This window comes from Mytilus galloprovincialis, chromosome 13 (assembly GCF_965363235.1).
Source record: "Mytilus galloprovincialis chromosome 13, xbMytGall1.hap1.1, whole genome shotgun sequence".
Classification (NCBI taxonomy): domain Eukaryota; kingdom Metazoa; phylum Mollusca; class Bivalvia; order Mytilida; family Mytilidae; genus Mytilus; species Mytilus galloprovincialis.
Genome location: NC_134850.1, coordinates 17837107 through 17850567, shown reverse-complemented (window position 1 = coordinate 17850567; position 13461 = coordinate 17837107).

Sequence of the window (13461 nt, the reverse complement as noted above, 5' to 3'; positions counted from 1 at the left end):
AAAAAATTCCAAAATCCGAGTTAAAATAGGTCGAATGCCCCAAATAAACGTTGTCTGATTGGTTGAAGTACTGTGGCGTCGATGATAAGCATAGAAAGCCTCGATGTAAAGCACACGCTTCACAGGAATAAGGAGAGTTTTACAAATAATGTGAATACACAGATCCTCCATCCTATTTATGTTTTGCTGAAAATGTTGCAGTGTTCATCATTTCTGTTTTGATTCTGCTAACAACATTCCATTTTTTCTATAATTCCGATTTAAAGATGTGGAAACCCGTAATAAAAATAGATGGCCTCAATGATTTAACAGCAACGCAAAAAATTCCGTTAATACGACCCTGAGTTCAACCGGGGTTATATAAACCGATTCACAAATAGATCTCCTTGCGCTCAAATGTAATTCTTAGTGAAGTATACGGGTAAATTCGTTTACGGAAATTTATACACACTTTATCATTAATATATTACCAGGCTTTTGCATATTCACGTTTTATTTATGCTCAACTTTAGTCAAATTCAATTCTATACATTTTTTTACGTAAAGCAATAGGAGTAAGAATATTATTTCGCGCCAATTTAACCAGCATCACCACCACCATCAAAATTATTTACCGTTATCTTTGTGAAATTTCAGTTATATAGTTTATTAATTAGAGAAATTTTGGTAAGTATTACTTATTAATGTTAAGGTTCTACTGATGTGCTTCTCTAGACCTTTTTGACGGTCAGTTTTATCCCATTTATCTCAATATTATCCACGATGACAAAAATGTCAACCCGACCTATTCGTGTCAAAAGTGAAAATCGATCTATTTGATTAACTAATTTCTTCATAAACTGTACATGCATTATTTCTGTATTATTTGATAACCAATCACATTCACGTTGCATGTTTGCATGATAATGGGTTATGTATTAGGGTATTGTAAGGGCGATGCAACATGTGAGGTCTGCGCGATCACGTGACATTATTATTTGTAAACAAACATGCTCCCCGTGTAACACGTGTCTGAATTAGCCTTTCAAAGTGTTATGAATCTTTCAATCACTATTTCATGATATTTTTTTTCTGTTTTTAGGTTGCATATCAGTAGTCAAAGTGAATTAGACATAGTTCTGAGTATTGTGGGTTTTTTTTTTTTTTTTTAAATTAGAAGGTAAGTCTACATAACTTCATAAGTCATTATTTAACTCTGAGACTACTATAACACATTATAGTAGTCTCAGTTTAACTGAAGTCTAAAAAGATGACTCAACTTTCCCTCTTATTCTCCCTCTATTTTTGAAACCTGTATACCAAATGAAAGGACATTTGCTCCCCTTCCCTGTCATTTCCCTTTAAATTTGCTCAAAAGTCATGATAGTCCATTTACAGTAACGGCTGATTTGTGATTTAACCATCTTAACTGCAATTTTCATATTGAACACATTTGACCATTCAGTATGAGTTCCCATGTATTTTTGTCTTATATGAAGGAGGTTTTAGGTCATGTTTTCTTAAACACCTTATTGATATTTGTCTGTCTGGATTGTTAAAACCACAAATTCAAATATCAATGAATATGCAAGTTTTCAACAATCCAGGAGAATTGACATCCACGAAAAATATAGGAATCCACAGTAAGATTTAGGTTTTGGTAAATTTTGGAAATGACATTAGGAAGTTATAAAACTTTATTTGAATATGTTTCAAGCAAATTACATGCATGCTCGGCACCGCTTTTTATCAGGAATTTTTTAATTTATGTCTTAAAATTCGGGTTTTTTCCATTATAATAGGTGGATTTTCAAGTTAATGAGAAAAATGCTTTGTTCACTAATTCAGCAATGCTTTAACTGTTGTGAATGTGAGCTCCCTTCGGCTATTATTAGAATCTAGATTTACATCATTCATTTTCAATGTAAGAGTTCTCCTTTCATTCAAAAGGTAGATTTCCATGTTTGCTGGTCACTTGACTAGAAACTGCATTCAGTGATATTGTTTGTCTCAATTTACGCCTGAATTTCAGATTTTTCCTAATTACCAATCACTAAAATTAATGTCATTTAATACGTATTAAATACATGTAGCATTGTATGTAACTATCATATTCATATTTTTATTTGACATTATGAAATTACTATTGAGATCCAGGATTCTGACTTGAATAAACAGTGTTTGTAACACACATGGTTTTATCCGTTTCTTTCCCTTCCCTAAAAAGTATCTTTCAGTTTGAAACTACCTGACAATCATACTGAGTTCACACCTAATTTGAATTGGATTGCATTGACATTAACTAATTTGAATTAGTTTAATTCACAAACACATAGTTCAAATGCGAATCGAATGCAAGTGAATTGTGTGTCTATCTGTGGTCAACATGTTGGGGTATGACTATACCACTTTTACCAATTTTAAGAAACATTGTTGAATTTTATTTATGGAAGCTTACTTTTCATTTATATAAATTTAAGATTAATATTTCTGAGGTTATGGATTGTCTCTACTTATAAAGGGGGAGGATTCCCAGTTATTTAATATATTTAATTAAATTGTATTCAGGCGCGTAGCTCCCTATATGCCAACATGCAACTGCGTGCATATCAATTCAGCATGCAAAAAAAATATCAAAATAAAAATTTATAGCATTCGGCATGCAAAAAAAAATGTCAAAATTAACATTTATTGTAAATAAAAGATTTTTTGGCTGGAATTTCCGATAATATTGATTTTATTAATGCCATGTGTGTAGAAGGCATTTCTTTGTTTAAGTATATCAACATGAGGTCAAGGACTACATCATGTTCAATGCATGATCATCTAATTACATTATCTGATTGGTCAGTTCTTAAAATCGGTAATTAATATCAAATTTCTACATGTGCTTGGACATGCGGTCATTCGCCTTTGTTTTGGGAGAAAGAAAAGATCGTTTTGAATTTATCTGAAAAACCGAATAAACTGTAGAAAGGCATTCATCGAAGAATCCACAGATTAGAAGGTAAAAGCGAACCTTAACTATTATTTTATATATTTTTAATTACTTAATTTTTAATTTATTATTATTTATTTTTGAATTGTTTGTTGCTTTTGAACCATGGTCCGGCCGGTGCCTTAATTTTTGGTAATTCTTATATTCGTCGTTTAGAAACTTTTACTCATAAAAACTGTGATCGAGGTTGGTTAAATTTAGGTTTAGACGGAACCGACATCCAGGTGGAATTTTTTGGTTTGGGGGGAGGGACTCTTCGCCCCGGTAATAAATGTGTTCAAAAGCAACAATATATGCATATAATTGAAGAATATATGCCACATTCGGTTTTTCTTCAGGTTGGAGGCAACGATTTGTCCTCTGAAAATGAGCCCGTGAAAACAGCAAGAGATATCAGTGTTTTTGCCGATTACATAATAAATTGCTATTATGTTAACCACGTGGTTATTGGTCAACTTCTCCCGAGGTATTCCGAAAGACCGGAAGCTTATTATAACAACAAGGTTTACATTGTAAACAAAGAACTTAGTCATTTAGTAAAAGAAAGAGACAATGCGACTTTCTGGCATCATAGGGGGTTGTGGAAGAACACCCCAGATTTATTATTAAAAGACAAAGTTCATCTTAATGATGAAGGTATGGAAATATACGCTAGAAGTGTCCGTGCTGCTGTTGGTAGCCTTTCACGAACATGTAATGTCGAGCAAACATGCGTTGCAAATTACCGTTTATGATTGTTATAAACTTATTGTCCCTATTTGGACATATGAAGAAAAGAAGCATACACTACAATTATGTAGTTATCTATGAATTATTTGCATATTATTACTCCATCACCTTTTGTAACGATTTATAATCTAAATTATCTCTGAGTGGTTGTGCTTAGTATGCACGTGGTTGTGCTTATATGCACATGGTTGTGCTTATACGCACATGGTTGTGACACTGGTGAAATGAAAGATGTCTTATTTGTAAATAATTATGGTTGGTTACATCATTTATATCAGAGTTATATAATATAATATGTCTCTTTTTATATTTAAATATTGATTATCCATAATCATGGTTTATATACTTTTATTTTAGTATATTATTAGGTTAATTATTTAATCAGAGAATAAATCATGTCTTTCCCTATAATGGTTGTGTCACAATAGGGATCGATTTTGGTACTATTAAAGAATTTTATTCATATTGGTTGGTTTTATAAAATTGGTTTTGGAGTAATAATTAGCATACATGTATCATAGTCAAACTTAACTTTTAACATGAGTACATTTTGCTAGATATATCATCATATCAACTATGTTAATTTTATTGACAAGCATTTTGGTTTAAAAATTATACTTATTTACATTTGTAGTAACATTCTTAAAGTTCTGTGATATACAGGATCTCTATTTTTATTATCTTTTTTGTTTTTTTGTTTTATGTTTTTATAGCAAAATGCCAAAGCAGAAGAGCCGAACAAGAAGAAAGGCTGCTACTCAAAGCATTGAAGAAGATGTTCCAAATTTAGTGGAGGAACAAAGTGAGATACCACCACTATACAGGCCACCAGTGCGGAGACGCAAGACCAGACGAGCTGTTCCTGAAACAATTACTGAACAGCCGTCTGTTCCAACAGCAAATGACATTGCTGATGCTTTATTCCGAAAGTTTGAAAGTTCCGGCGTGCAACTGGTAAAAGACAATACAGCAGTTCCAATTAATGACTTAACTGGTATGTTGTCGTCATCATCCACACAACCAGAAAATTCATCAAATAATGACTCTCAGGGACAAATGTTAGCTGTCTTCCAACCACCATTGTCTTCAGATCCTAATATTAACACGTCTTCTGATGGTGAGCTGTTAAACTCTAACTCGTATGTCGAGAATCCTTATGCTTGTGACATGTTGAGACATTCTATACCTTTAGACTATCATGTCAGCAGTAAGGTTAAATCTGATGTTTGGTGTGATAATTATGTAAATTTTGCTTTATTATTATCTTCTAACATTGATGATACATGTAATGAATCAACATTATTTGAGAATTTGAATATAACAATTTCAAATAGGAAGTCTAACAAAGAGCTTTTGTACATTCACCAATGGACAAATGCTTTTGACATATTTATGTCTATATATCTTGAAAAGAATTTGAGGTCGGCTAGAGCATTGATTAAATATGGTTTTAATGTACGGTCATTATGCAAGTCCTTAGGTTTCCAAGCCGCTAAAGTATATGATGAGAAATTTAGAAAGATAAGAAAAATTTTAGGGTTACAATGGGATCAAATCAATGATGAACTTTGGCGATCTGCTGCTTTATATGAAAGACAATCTGATTTTTCAGGTCAAAATAAGAAGTCGTATGCTAAAACGTAATTTTCAATAAAACTGTACCATAACTTAAGATCTAATCTTGCATCAGAATTCAGATTGATTCTATAATGAGGAGATGTATGACCTATAGTCAGATCAAAATGCCTACGTAAAAAGGCTCTCCCAGGTATGATAACTCCACATGCAAAATTTAAAAAACCCAATAAGGATTGCAATTCTCTGAGTGAGATACTGCGTTTACATTTGTATTTACTTAATAATTGCAAATTTTTTTCTATTTTCTCCATAGGTAATCGAGCTACCATCTGAGTAGAATCAATTTCAATACCGTAGATAGTAATGCAAGTAGTAGGGAGTTGTGTTTTTTCTGATTTGATGGGTACCCCCAATTTATCAGCAAGACAAAGAAAAGTTTGTAATGCACTATAACATTCATTTAAGCCAGCTTTTCCGACAAAGAAAAAATCATCTAACAGGTGTGATACCCCATATATTTGAAATTTAGCATTTAAATTGGTTAAGGCTTTACCAAAAGTAATAGTAGGCATTTATATTCAAGTTTTGTTAAAAGCTATGATGTCTACAGCTTATTTTTGTTTCTTAAGGATTGGAGAAATTGCAGTTAAAACTGAGTCTGAAATCTATAGAGTAATTCAAAGGGAAGATATAAAGTTTGAAAGAGTAAATGGTCATGTGAGCAATATGACAATTACTATGAAGTTCTACAAACATAGTAATCTACAGAGTAAGACATTATCAATAGCTAGACGTCCTGAAAATTATTTATGTCCTGTTAAAGCTATTGAGGAATATCTAAGGTTACAAAATTGTCCACATGGTCCTTTATTTCGATTTAAATGTGGAAAACCTGTTTCGGGTTTTTCTTTCAATTCTTCACTAAAAAGTTTGCTTAATTTCGTAGGATTAGACACTAATTTTTATAAAGGCCACAGTTTTCGAATTGGAGCTGCGACATCTGCAGCTGCCAGAGGTGTGCCGTTAGCCTTGATCCAAAGCATGGGTAGATGGAAGTCGAACGCTTTTCAACATTATATTCGACTTGATAATTTTCACACTTAGATTTAATATAATCTCAGTCGCTTATTAAGTACTTTGGTAGAGGTCAACATGGCTTGCTTTACCTTATTGTGATTTTTTGTATTTACTTTTAGAGAGGTCAACATGGTTTGCTCTGCAAATTTAAGTTTTTTTATTTTTTATTTCAGTCATTTACTATATGTAATGGTATTTATTGGGTTGGTAGAGGTCAACATGGCTTGCTTTACCTTTCCTTACAAGTTTAATTATCAATGATTATTTTGTATACTTATATATCATATCATTTCTTTTTTGTTTTGTTTTGTTTATAATATGTGTTATTATTTTTGTAGAGGTCAACATGGTTTGCTCTACACTTTTACTGAAATGGTAAAGTTAAAAAGAGTATATTTTATTCAATTTTGGGTGTTTTTTATTGAGGTCAACATGGCTTGCTCAATTTTCTAATTCTGGAGTTCCTAAGTTGAATACAGAGTCCTCGGTTGGGGATCCCTCTTGGGATTTGTGGCACCTTTTCAACCCCACCTTTGCTTATTAAAGTCATTGTCATTTATGCAGTACTATTATAATTGTTAAGATGTAAGTTGCATTTTAAATTAATTTCTGAATAAATGACATTTTACTCAACTTGTATTTTATTAACAGCAAACATAGCTCAGACTCTTTGATCTTGGTCATTTATACAAGGTTTTCTCGTTGTTATCTGTGTCAAGGAACATTAGCTGACAAAATAACATTTATTGTAAATAAAAGATTTTTTGGCTGGAATTTCCGATAATATTGATTTTATTAATGCCATGTGTGTAGAAGGCATTTCTTTGTTTAAGTATATCAACATGAGGTCAAGGACTACATCATGTTCAATGCATGATCATCTAATTACATTATCTGATTGGTCAGTTCTTAAAATCGGTAATTAATATCAAATTTCTACATGTGCTTGGACATGCGGTCATTCGCCTTTGTTTTGGGAGAAAGAAAAGATCGTTTTGAATTTATCTGAAAACCCTCCCATTTCCCTCCCTTTTAAGTGTTATTATATAGGACATTTATTTTTTTCTTTAAACATGAATTAATTACAATATTCATGTATACTTGTTTATATAATTTGTATATACATATGTTGGTGAGTTAATTTTTCAACTCACTTTTATTTTTGTCATTTTTATGATGTTTATTTTGTTACGGTGTGGCACCTTTTCAACCCCACCTTTGCTTATTAAAGTCATTGTCATTTATGCAGTACTATTATAATTGTTAAGATGTAAGTTGCATTTTAAATTAATTTCTGAATAAATGACATTTTACTCAACTTGTATTTTATTAACAGCAAACATAGCTCAGACTCTTTGATCTTGGTCATTTATACAAGGTTTTCTCGTTGTTATCTGTGTCAAGGAACATTAGCTGACAAAAAAAAAATTTATAGCATTCGGTACGCAGAAAAAAATAATGTCAAATTTTTTTTTTAAAGGAAACACAAATATGTTGTTTATAATAAACAAATCATTTAAAAATTGTATGTTTTTCGAATATCATAAATACAGTTGTGAAAATGAATAATCAGTCCCTTGCTTTAATGAAAATGAAAAATCTTGCTTCACTAGTGCAGAAAATGAATAATTTGTCCTCTTAGATTACAAAAATAAATAACCGATCAAAAACAAATCCTCCTGCCCCTCCCCCAGAATATCAAATGGTCGACCCCTAAGTCTATATATAGGATTTTTTTCTGCGACAAGTGCCTCAAACCATGTATTAAGATTTTTGGATAAAGGACCACAATAGGTAAAAGTCCAATTTAATATTAAGTGTTTTAAGTTCTTAGACTACATTGTACATTCATTCTGTGTCAGGAACCCATTCTGTTTTGACTATTTGATCACAGTCCAAATTCAGAGCTGAATCAGGCTTTAATGTTGTTTTACTTGCCCCAACTGTTCAGGGTTCGGCCTCTGCTGTAGTATCAAGCTGCGCCCTGTGGAGCATCTGGTTTATTTGAAGGGTAGATGTTCCCGACCTGTTTATTAGTGGAATTGTGAATCAGGCCATTACTCTTCTCAATTGTATTAATGCATACTTTTCATGTTGGGACCGTTTCCCTCATTTTTGAAGGCTGTATGGTTGCCTATAATTGCTTTGTCATTTGAACATTTGTGGGTAGTTGTCTTATTGGCAATCTTATTATATATTTTAATTGTTATACGTATCCATCCTTCAGAAAAGTTGTTCCAATTGTAATGAATCCCCTTCAGGCTTGCCTTTATCTTCATTGGAACAATTTTTGGGATACGATTGCTTTCAAGAAATCTGTAGACTTATACTGGTGACTCAGAGCTCTGCCCTCACGTCAATCGTTTTATTCTAAACATTAAGGAACATCTCAGATTCTTATGATTGTCTTGCTTTAAAAGGTAAAAACAAACAAAGGGATTGAACTTTAACAACTTTCCTATAATGTTCTTTTCATAATCTTCATGTTTGATAATTCCCTTGACTTATATGCGTGATTTTAACAACACGGAAAATCAGAATTAAGCAGTATTTATATTTAGTGTTTTTATAAATTTAGAAACACGTTAGAGGGAATTCCCAGTTTTGATAACATGCGAGAGTTCTCTGAATTCCGATAAATCTATTTCTGTTATATAAGAACTGAAGTGGAGTTTTTCTTATATTTTACCTTTATGAAGGTACCTTTTGAGATTGTACTTCCATAAAGAAATAGAGAACTATCTAGGTCGTTTAATAAACATTTAATATACATTCTTGCTCCAGGTTTGTTTTTGGAAATTATGCACATGGATATAGTTTTCTTGACTTCAAGGGGTTTTCGATTGAATGGTTGCTCTGGATTCCCCACTCAATTAATTAATTAATCTTTAACTCGTGGGATCTTTTCTATGTATGTCTGCTATTGAAGGTTATTATTGTTGCATAATTTTAAATCATATGCATCATTTAAATTAAAATAAATATAGTCCACATCGTAGAACACCCCTTCAGGCAAAATGGAGTCTTCCATATTATTGTTTCGAGTTGTCTCCCTTCCGGAAGTAACTTCCGTGACTTCTGAATCAAAACAATACGTCGAGTATTAGCTCGTTCTGTCAATAAAGTGTATTATATTTAAAACGATCGCAATTTAAACCGATAAATGTGTACGGAAAGGAGTTATGATCACTGACCGAAAGGAAATTAAATATTTAAAGAGTTAGGAATTGGGTTCCTCCTAGAATTATCGTAGGAAAATAGGTGATAAGATAAGAAGTGAAATACCTTCTCTCACTCTGAGTCTCAGTGACTGCTGTGGAAAGTAAACTTGGAATTGATAGTACAAAAATAAAACACAATAGGCCTAATTGCATTATTCATACACTTTTATCCGGGATTGGCTATTTTGTAACTATTCTACATGTGCAGTTGAATTAGTTTTGAAAATAATATTATCCAGCTACATGTATACATGTACATGTGTCAACGAAACAACGGCAATCGTATCCCTCAGAGCAATCTGCTCTTTGATTTTTTTTTTGGGGGGAGGGTTCCAAACCAGTTGTTTATAAGTTACAAATCAGGCCATTACTTTTCTTAATCTAATTGTTGCTTACTTAACATGTCTAGACTGTTTTTTCCTCACTTTTTAAGGCTGTATGGTTGCCTATAATTACTTTGTTATTTTAACCTGTGGAAAGCTGTCTCATTGGAAATTATACCACATATATTCAGATTTTTATATGGATTGTAGACCTGAAAAAGATTTTCAAAGTTGAATATGCTGCAAACTTCAAACAACCTACTGCTTATTTACCATGCATGTATACATGTACATGTGTCAACGAAACAACGGCAATCGTATCCCTCAGAGCAATCTGCTCTTTGATTTTTTTTTGGGGGGAGGGTTCCAAACCAGTTGTTTATAAGTTACAAATCAGGCCATTACTTTTCTTAATCTAATTGTTGCTTACTTAACATGTCTAGACTGTTTTTTCCTCACTTTTTAAGGCTGTATGGTTGCCTATAATTACTTTGTTATTTTAACCTGTGGAAAGCTGTCTCATTGGAAATTATACCACATATATTCAGATTTTTATATGGATTGTAGACCTGAAAAAGATTTTCAAAGTTGAATATGCTGCAAACTTCAAACAACCTACTGCTTATTTACCATGCATGTCTATCATGAAACTTTTGATCAGAACTATATATAAGTGATTTCACCATTTCTTCATATGTGTACCACTATCAATCAACAGAACAAATGCAAATTATTTTTTTAATATTTGCATATGGTTTCCTTTAATTTCTCACATCTATTTTATTTGAATTTAGGGAAATAAGTATTATGTATATAAACAAATCTCATGTCGATATATAACATGCACAACAATCAAACATCAACCCACACCAAACTGGCTGTAGTTGAAAAACACCAAAAGGGAAAATACAGTGAAATTTGGAGAATTTATATTATCACATGTACATGCATTTGAAAGATATTTAAAATATTTTTTTCAAATTTTTTAGTTTTAGGTTCCACCTAGCTACCATATTAGAAAACTGGGATTTAAACGCTAGTCTATTAGAGGGATATTTCCAGTGGCGAATCCAGAAATTTTCATAAGTGGGGGGCCCACTGACTGCCTAAGAGAGGGCCCACTCTGATCATGCTCCAGTGGTTCTTTAAATAATCAACCATTTTTTTTCCAGACAAGGGAGGGGGGGTGTCTCATCATTCGCCTTTGATTTCATTGGTTGTAATTTTTATTTTATCATGAATCAGATTTGAACAGGACTTGGGGAATGAAGGTAAAGACAGAATGTCAGTTTTAGTCTTATATATGTACTTTAATTTTAGTCTTACATGTATTTATGTGTACATATATCACTGATTCAGTGGCGATGGTGAATAGCTATATATAGACACTGACAAGTCTTAGATAACATTTTAGAGTTTTGAATGTTTCTTCATCAGTTGACTAAAATTAGGTGGAGGTATGTTTTTATTTCCAACAGAGGGGCACTCATGCTCAACCTATATCAGTTTCTGCATGAAGCGATTGATAGTTGCCAGACACTGAATGATTATACCACAAATTTGTGAAAGTTTTAACCTATGCATATATACTTTAAATACTTTCAGGACTTCTGATCCAACCATGTAGAATGACATGTTATTGAGATATGGTTCTGGTTGATGGATGTTCATGAAGGACCTGTAGTACAAAGAATATCACTGGATTAAGCTCTCTGTCAAAGTGTATTATTAAAGTGCTTTGCTTTGAGCTCGGTTCATTGTTATGCAATTCAATCTTTGTGAAATAAAGATTTTACAGACAACTCTCATGTACAAGGATGTCTCCAAGTATTATCATTTCTATGTACAATGCAAGTAACAGGGAGATAAAAGCATTTTTTTTGTTTGAACCAAACATTATTTGTCCATTGACCAAATTTATTTTGCTTTCACCAGCTTTGAAGGAGATATTATCAAAGAATTGATAGAAAACAGCACAGAAGCTTACTTTCTAGCTCATTAGGCCCAAGCATCATGTTAGGCATTGTCATTACTAAAAACCAATAAATGTCTTCTAATCTGAGGATCAATTCAACATTTTAAAGTGTTTTACTAATGATACTGACAAGCCACCACAAAGATATACTGAGTGCCAATGAAAACGCAACACTTTTGTGTTTCATAAAAGTCTGATAATTTTTATTTATTTTATATTAGAACTTTGTAAAGTTGGTTGAACATGACTTTAAAGACAATTGTCGACAACTTTACGGTTGGGTGATTTTTGGAACAAATGCGAAGTAAGGGTTATTTTGAACGGACATAAACCGAGTATACTGCTTTTCAACATACGCACCATTTTCACGATTTTGTCATTTAAAGCTTGGCTAATGTAATGAATTTTCCCGCCCTTATTGTAAGGAAACTGCAATAAACATCTGAGTAAATGCCAGGACTTTCTGACAACCAGCGACATGCAGTTTCGGGCATGATCCAATGAAGCCTTTCACAGCATACAATAACCCAAATCATCCACAAATTCAACAAAAATGGATCAGTTAATGATAAGCCACATCCCGGGGTTCAAAAAGCAAGAAACGCTCAGCAAAACCGATACATTTGGTCTTTAACATATCCGATATCGACTCTGATGGATGTCCAAAGGTCACGTGAGTTCAATGGTGGTCACGGTAGATCCTATGGAGCAATTTCAGTAAAGCACCATTTGCGCAGAAGTTCAACGGTTAAAGAGGACCACAGCCGACATCTAAACGGCCGTCTGGTGTAAACATCGAATTCTGTAGACCAAAAACATTCATTATGTACCAAAAATCATTCATTATGTACCAAAAATCGTCAGTGGTGGTTACATAGACGTTTGGCACCCGCCTTGGCCAAAAGTCGTGCGTTTCGCCAGATTTAGGTCCGATAGAGCAAATTTTGCATCAGATTTGACATGATTTAGACAATGAAAACCACCACCAATATCATAAAGTTAGCTTGAGTTTGCTTTACAGGACAAGTGGAATAACATTCCTCGAGATCACATTAAACGTCCGGGATGATCAATTCCACGGCGCTGTCGAGATTGCGCTGCACAACGGGGTTGTAACATTTTTTGTTAGGACTGTGATTTGATGATTCGACATTGGATGTTTCGTTTATCTATTGCGCTCGAACGATGACAATGAAACATTTTTGTTTGATATCGATCTATTGTTAGAATTGTTAATATTCAAGAACAATTCATTTTGAAATATTATGATTTCTAATATAAATTTTATTTTTGAAAAACCAAGTGTTGCGTTTTCATTGGCACCCAGTATATATAAATAGAACCATACAAATAGTTAGCAAATACATATAAAAAAAGATGTGATATGATTGCCAATGAGACAATTCTCCACAACAGACCAAAATGACATAGAAATTAACAATTACATGTCGCCGCACAACCTTCAACAATGAGCAAAGCTAATGCAGCATAGTCAGCTATAAAAGGTCTCGAAATGACAATGTGAAACAATTCAAAGGAGAAAAATAACAGGCTTATTTATGTACAAAAAATAAAGAAAAA